Raw genomic sequence first — 8,400 nt, 5'->3', positions numbered from 1 at the left:
ATTATAAAGCTATTTTCTTTGTTTTAATTAAAAATAAATAATAAATAAATTTGATAAAATCTAAATATATTATCATAAATATTAGAAGTCATTACCTTTTACTTGGTTTAGGTAACATTCAAAAATAATGTGTAAAACTTTATAAATAATATTTTTACTGCTTGTACTTATATTTCAAGGTACCTGTTTGATATTTATGGCCACTTCAGTGACCATCTTGATGCCGTATTGAGTTCAGTGACCAATTTGATACATTAAGCCCACTTCAGTGACCAACTAGATAATTAACCCTAAAATATTATATAGAATTTGTTAAACCCGTGAGACATTTTGTTTCGATGGTATTGATTGGCTATATTTCAAATATAATATATTATTATTATTTTAAGTTGTTTTTATTAGAATATATTGTGTTAAGATGGTAATTGATGACATGTCATTGGCTTCAAATCTATTGGTTCGACAAATATTGACATCCGTAGGAGTTTCGCTAAAATTATAGAGTGATAGTATGGTTGGAGCATGATATTTTCATGAGATTATCTATGTTTTTTTATTTTTGATATGTCAACTCATTTTTTAGCTTAGGGGTTTTTCATAATTGGAGTTTGCTCTAATATTCTATCACTCTATTCATTCAAAAATCAGTTTTGAACCTATAGTTGAACACATTTCTCTCATGATCTGATCAATGATATTGTTAAGCCCAAAATCGGCAATGGGCCTTAGCAGAATTATATCCAGATTTGGATCGTCAAGATGGGTTCATCCACCTTAGTCGCTAAAGGATATCGGCTCTACATCCCAATATCAGAATTGGACTAAGAACTCTGGGCTCGTCATATTATTAGGCCATTCCACGTGGGCCTCCATTACTTGGGAGATTATCAAGGCTCCAAGTCCTCGCTATATTGGGATCTGATCAGGATCGTTATATCCTGGGATCATTTTGTTAGTGTGTACCCTAGAGACAACACTAGATTAGCTTTTTCTGTTTAAAGACATATGATATTAATAACAATGTTCTATTGATTATTTCTTATAATTTATTATATCTTTATTTACTGCAATATAAATGTTAGATTAATAAATGTTCTTGTAATATATAATGATTTTTATATCTCTAAGTACGTGACATAGAAATGAGATTATAAGAACAATACTGATATTCCTAAATATCCCTAATCGAGTATTATTATTATGGGATGCTGATAATACATTAAGACTATAGTGGGTTTTATTGATTGATGATCACATCTCATTGATCAGAGGTATAGTGATACTAAAGTAAAGAACACAAGCATATGTATAAAATATAAATATGGTGCTGGATAGACCCAATGTGAGATTCTTCATGTTTGTTGTGATATAAGTAATCTCACAGTGATAATGTTGTAATGGTCCTTTGACTTGAAATCATTATATTTCCTTACGATGATTAATGTACGTTGATTACATTAAAAATTGTCTTTTATTGGGTAATGATAAAAGGGTACTTAGGTGTTTTGTTGCTTGAGATTTTATCTCTTGTGCCTTCTTGGCACTTTTGCTAGATTTTAATTTATAGGCTTGAACTAATTACACTTCAAAGCTCTTAAGTAGTCAAATTGGAAATATTGATGGATAATAAATTAAAGAGACCCTACTTTTTTCTATGTGTTTTCTTAATGCATGTTGATTGATCTATTCTTACAAGAGTCATGTTTATATTGCTAGTTTTTAGTACATTGCCTGTGAAATTTGAATATTTGCAGATGTTCACCATTTTTTATTACTATAGTATCTTTAACTAATGGTTACAGTCTCATGTTGGGGCTTTGAAATGGAGAAGCACACCATTTCCATATTTTTGATGACTTGCAATCATCTTTGGCAAAGATAGAGGAAGTGTTCATAATATTGAAAGTGCAATGGAGGCGGAAGAAAATATTAATTTTGAATAAGTTGCTCAAGAAGGAATGATGATTCGATTATGCAAGCCTAAAAGGAGTTCAAAGAGGAAAAAATTTGATGTTGAACAAATGGCTGAGGTGATGTATAAATTATAATGTTTCTAAAATGATAGCGGCTGAGCTTGCAAATTCAACTAAGGTGATGGCACCCGAGTTTGCGAGTTCCACCAAGTTGTTAATTGCTGTAGAGACTGATAGATTGGAGAAAAAAGAAAAGCTTATGGACGTTTTGTCAAAGATCTCTAACATTGATGTTGAACAAAAGTTCAAGGCAGCGAAGAAGATAGTTCATAGTGAAAATTTAATGATGTTATTTTTTGGAGCATCAGATGTAGAGAAGAAACAACTTGTTGATGCTATACTTGCAGGTGAAATATAATATTCTTCATTTTTTTATCTGGCAGGCTGTGTTTCTGGAATGTCCGAGTTTGCCATTCAATTATGCAAAAAGAAGAAACGAGAATCAGTGATTTTTTTTGTCTTAGTTATAAACTTATGAATTTAAAATTTGTATTATGTTGTCTCTAGTTAATTTTACTTATTTTGTCAATTGAATTTTTTTTTCAATTTAAAACTAATAATCGGGTTTTACAATGGCTAAATTAAATATGGCTAAAATTTGTTTAATTTATTCTACCACAATTTAATTAAGAATTGATGAGTACTCTAGAAAAGAACTTAAAATAGATGTCAATAAAATAATCTTATGTTGAAACCGAGAGAAGAAAAAATCTCCTGCAGTCATGGAGAGAAAGTTTATTTTTTATTCTATAATATTCAAGACACAGTTAATATAACTTAACCAAAATCTTATTAAAATATTTCTTGAGACACGTGTTCATGACGTGTATGTTACCGATCATGCACTCACAAGGCTCTCCCAATAGCATGCTACTCCTCTTCAATATGCATGGGTATTTTATCTAGAACTATCATTATTAATATACTACTCATATTTAGTCTAAATTTTTAATGTTTTCAAATGCCTAGACAATCCACTAACAAGTAAAAAACAAAAATTAAATATGGAAATTAAGAAGTTGGATTGACAGAATAAGAGTACTAGTATATATCAGATTTTTTCCTCTCATTTTTACATGTTTTTATTTATTAAGAACTATCATTATTAACCTGCTACTAATATTTTTTCTAAATTTTTAATGTTTTCAAATGCCTAGCCAATCTCCTAACATGTGAAAAAACAAAAATTAAGAAATTGGATTGGGAGAATAAGAGTACTAGTATATATTAGATTTTTTTCCTCTCATTTTTACATTTTTTTACTAGGGTGGAACAAATAGGTACATCTGCCAAGTGAAAGTAAATTGGTATCAAGCGATGGTGTTTGAGGAATCTCTTGGCCCAAAATATACGGTGATCGTATACATTATCAAACAAGTATTCTTTTATTTCATCTTCAATAATTCTATTCTCCATTAATTTCTTAGAAATACTTTTTTAAAGGATGTTAGACCAATCATCACTCTTATTTGGGACAAGATGGACTAGCTTTTGGTTCTCAACAGTTGAAGCAAGTATAGAATGAACATGAAAATAAGGTATAAAAGAGTTGTTGGGAAAAGGAAGTTGCATGAACATGAGGTCAACAACGATATCATCATGTAAGTTTTCAGATATTTCATGCTACTCAACATTAACTCTGAAATCCTTCTTTTCCACTAGTTCAGTTGTATTCGACATAGGAACCTTTCCGTCTCGGAATGCCGGAGTACCATAACCTATAGCGATCATGAGAGAGTTGCAGTGACATTGAAGTGAACTTTCCACCTTGGAATGCTGGAGAGCGGCATTGAAGTGACATTGGCAATCTAAATCAAAGCGACACACTGATGAGATGATCAGAGACGAAGTGCGATCACGAGAGAGTGTTTGGAGCGAAGTGCAACAAAATGAATGAGTGTACGTGGAGACAGTTTGGTAGAAAAGCTTGATAGTGTTTTATTAGCAGTGGCATGTTGTCGATCGATTTATGTTAACTCTTGGACAAGGTAACATCTATGAAGCCACCCTTTACATAAATATTGATGGTCCTGCAACCCGTCTGATCAGCAAGGCATCAGTAGAAGATAGTTGAAACTGACACAAGAAACTCTCTCATTTAAATTTCAATAATATAGATGAGTTAGTAAAGAAAGATCCAATAAGAGGACTACCCAAATCAATGTATCTCCCTGAAGGTCTCTGTGATGCATGTCAAATGGCAAAACAAAAAAGTGCTTCTTTCACGTGCAAGACAAAAACTTCAACCAATGAACCCTATCATATGTTACACCTTGATCTGTTTGGCCCAGTGAACATCATGTTTGTTGGAAAGAAAAGGTACACTCTAGTCATTGTTGATGAATATTCCAGATTTGCATGGGTGTCCTTTCTTCACATAATGGATGAAACTCCAGGAATCCTTCTTAATCATGTTAACATGATAGAAGATGGTAAAACTAAAAAAGTCAAGATTCTAAGAAGTGACAATGGAACAGAATTCAAAAATTCTGCAATGACTGAATTTTTTAAATACAAAGGCATAGTTCAACAATTCTCAACACCTGAAATCCTCAACAAAAATGAGGTGTAGATAGAAAAAACAGAACCTTAATTGAAACTGGATGAGGAGGAGCAGCATGATCAATCAGCTAACATAGGGGGAGCAACATGATCAATTAGAAAACACCCAAGATATCAATCAGAATATCTCTCAATTTTTTGACTATCATGACACAACTGAAGAGTCATCAGGAAACAACAACACAGGGGGAGCTCAGGTGCAACAAAATAATCAAGAAGATGTTACAAGTATAGGGGGGCATCTAGTTCAAGAAGTGATCTCCCTCATGTCAGAAAATGGACAAAAGATCACACTCTTGATCTTATAATTGGCAATCCTAAATCAGGTGTGCAAATAAGACGTGCTATACAAAATGAATGTCTCTTTCACAATTTTCTATCCGAAGAAGAGCTAAAGAAGGTCGAAGATGCATTTAAGGATCCTGACTGGGTAATAGCTATGCAAGAGGAGCTTATTGAGTTTGAAAGAAATGAAGTATGGAGGCTGGTGCCTAGACCAAAAGACAAATCAAATGTAGGTACCAAATAATTTTTCAGGTACAAAACAAATTCTGATGGTACAATCATTAGAAACAAGACCAGACTTGTTGCAAAAGGCTGTTCACAACAAGAAGGGATCAATTATGATGAGACATTTGCACCAGTAGCAAGACTGGAAGCAATCAGGATGTTCTTAGCTTATGCTGCACATAAGAAATTCAAAATATTTCAAATGGATGTTAAAAGTGACTTCTTAAATAAAGAATTGGAAGAAGAAGTGTACGTTGAACAACCACCTGGGTTTAGATTATGGGTCCATGATTTCATAACTTTTGAATATACTTTCTATTTGGTGTTTGTAGATTATTTGTCTTTAGGTCTGCTCTATATGAGTTTTAATAAATTTACTTAACTAGCTTAATCCTACTCTCAACATTTTTTGACTTGAGGATAATCAGTCTTCAACTAATTTTGGGCATGCACTATGTTGTATAAAGTACTAAAAGACCTTGATCTTTCACAAAACACAACTGAAAAGTAATTGATATGAGATCCATGAACAATTTTTGGATCTATAGTGTTCATTTTCAGTATATTCTTTATTCACTTTATCTAACTATATACATGTATTGCAGGGTGTGTATGGATATCCAATTGAAATACAGGCATTTTCTTCTATGGCATTGAGATATGCTCAAGAATTACTGAAGCAAGATGCCGAGGGGAAGGAATTTCTAGACATAATAAGGAAGCATCTTGATGCATTAAAATATCACATGAGAAATTACTTCCGGTTAGATTTAAGCATCTTAATGATATATATAGGTATAAAACAAAAGAATATTCTTATACTGCTGTCAAGAAGTTCAATGTGATTCCAGATTCTCTTCTAGAATGAATCTTTGATCTTATGCGATAATATGGTGGTCACTTCATCGGGAATGCAAGTCCTTCCCAAATGGATTTTCGTTGGTTTAACTTGGGTAACTATGTGGAAATTTTAGCATCCTTAACAGATCGGGAAAAGTCGAATGCAATCATGGACCTCATAGAAGCATGTTGGGCAGAGTTGATCGGAGAAGTCCCTGTAAAGGCCTGTTATTCAGCTAAAGAAGTAAAAGAGTGGAAGCTCTTGACATGATGTGGTCGAAAGAATACAAGACATGAGTTATCACAATGGCAGTTCTTGGCCAGGTAAGATTACAGATTATATGCTAGCTTATTTTTTGCCCGGGGTTTACTTTAAACTTTTTGAAAGCTTTTCTTGACAGAATGTGGTCGAAAGAATACAAGACGGAGTTATCACAATGGCAGTTCTTGGCCAGGTAAGATTGATTATAGGCTAGCTCATTTTTTCCCTGGGTTTACTTTAAACTTTTTGAAAGCTTTCATTTCCCTAATTTTCTTCTTTGAGGGATGCTCATACTTTTCCTTCATTTACAGTGGTAATGAAATTAATTTGAAGGCAATATATCTGATTTAAAATATACTGAATTTCAAATGTCTAGGCACTTCATTAAATATATTACATATGAAGAGGTTATAATCTTTGTTCCATTTACCTCAACCACTAGGAATATGGCAATTCTAAATTTAAGCTATATTCTAATACTTAATCTCACTCATGGTTGGGTTATGGGGTCTGGGAGAAGCACTTAAGAGTTTCAAACAAAAGGTAGTGTCTCCTTCATATGTTTTACCAAATTCATGTGGCGGTGCACAGTTTAATCATTTGATAGCAACCTTAGATATACAATGTCAAATACTTTCTACATTAATAACAATAACAATACTGTCCTTTTATGAAAAATTATTAATAACAAATGTTATTAATGAGGAAATATGAAGAAAAAGTCAATTATTTTGGAACAAACTCTTTTCTAAAAGAGCAATTAAATTGCTATTGGGGGAGTACTAAATATGTAGAAGAAGCTGGCAGCAGCTTACAATCACCACTACAGTTTTGTCCCTCATTCTCATAATGTCTACTTATGTATCAGCACAAGCATGCCTCCGTAGAGTGATTGTGTTCATAGTTGTCTGTCAGGACGTGGTTCTTGCATTGATGAAAAATGCGTCTGTAGTCGTCTTGAACCAAAATAAGCAGTAACAATAACATCGAAAAGATATGTGACACCTCAACGATGCAATAGAACTAGTGATTGACACATTAGGTGTTGATGTAATGCCCATATTCGCTACGAGCATTTTTGTCGATACGTCGTTCATCCTCTTAATTAGAAAGTTGTTATGGAGATGCTATACAATAATAGATAGTCACTCCTAAAATCAAGATTAATATTAATGTGTTGATCTATTAGTAAAATTGATGTTCTCTTCAAATTTGAGATTGTTTTGTTCTTATACAAGTTACTTGACATTTAATTAGCTAAAATGAAGTTATTGTACATTTTTCGATGAAACTTAGTTCGTAAGAAGAGATGTTAGTTAGATAAATGCTCCTGGTTTTTTTTCTTCTTCTTAGATTTATACGGTATTCAAATCGTCACATGAGATGATAAAAAAATAGAATCTTAATTAGTTAGATTTTAAACCAGCTCACTTTGTTCTTCACGATTCGTGCCGAGTTAGCATGCAGGGTCCGTGTCGTGCTTTGACTGTGCTCGTCATCGATTTGGAGGGGTTCAAACCTTCCGTTTAACGTGCTCTACTAGAAATATGTTTATATAGATTAATTTTCAAAAATACGCGTTCCAACTTCTACAACTTAAATGAAAATTTTGTTTTCATATTTTAAAGAAGAATGATTTTAAGTTGATTTTGGTTGTAAATAAAAATATATTATATAACATAACTCAAAATTTTCAAAATTTGAAGTGAAGTTGCATGTTAGGTTGTAGAGGTTGATTACCGTATTTAAAAAAATAAAATTTAGAAAACAAAAATTTTGAATATCAATTTTAAGTTTAATTGTTTTTAAAATAAGTTTATAAATATAAGTATTTAGGCTGTTTTTCCGAAAATATAATATTTCCAAGATAAATATAATTATGACAATAAAATTTGATCAATTAAATTATAAAAAACAAAACAAGAAATTAAATTTAATATAATATTCAAAAGATACATTTTCTGGAGAATGAGAAAAAATTTGATTAGACAACGATATTTAGCTAAAGCACAAAATTCAAAAGATGTAACACATTGTATTATGCGAACCAGTTAAATATTATTTGTTTAGTTTGATTAAATAAAATATAGGTGGTTTGGAGTATCCTGGCCCACAATAATCTCTTCACCATTATTAGATTTTATATCTTTCCAAATTTGAAAATCTTAAAAGACTGTGTTTAAATGTTAACCAAAATCAATCATAATCTACAAAAATCTTTTTTTGAAGAAATAATCTACAAAAATCTATTTA

The 8,400-nt window shown here is 31.9% G+C and overlaps 1 pseudogene; it reads left to right on the top strand.

Annotated features, from left to right (window-relative positions):
* The first annotated feature begins 2,058 nt into the window (after positions 1 to 2,058).
* On the top strand, positions 2,059 to 7,721 carry LOC108194439 (uncharacterized; annotated as a pseudogene).
* Positions 7,722 to 8,400: the final 679 nt, after the last annotated feature.

The sequence above is a fragment of the Daucus carota genome, chromosome 7, assembly GCF_001625215.2.
Source record: "Daucus carota subsp. sativus chromosome 7, DH1 v3.0, whole genome shotgun sequence".
In the NCBI taxonomy this organism is placed as follows: domain Eukaryota; kingdom Viridiplantae; phylum Streptophyta; class Magnoliopsida; order Apiales; family Apiaceae; genus Daucus; species Daucus carota.
This window is presented reverse-complemented; position numbering and strand designations above follow the sequence as displayed.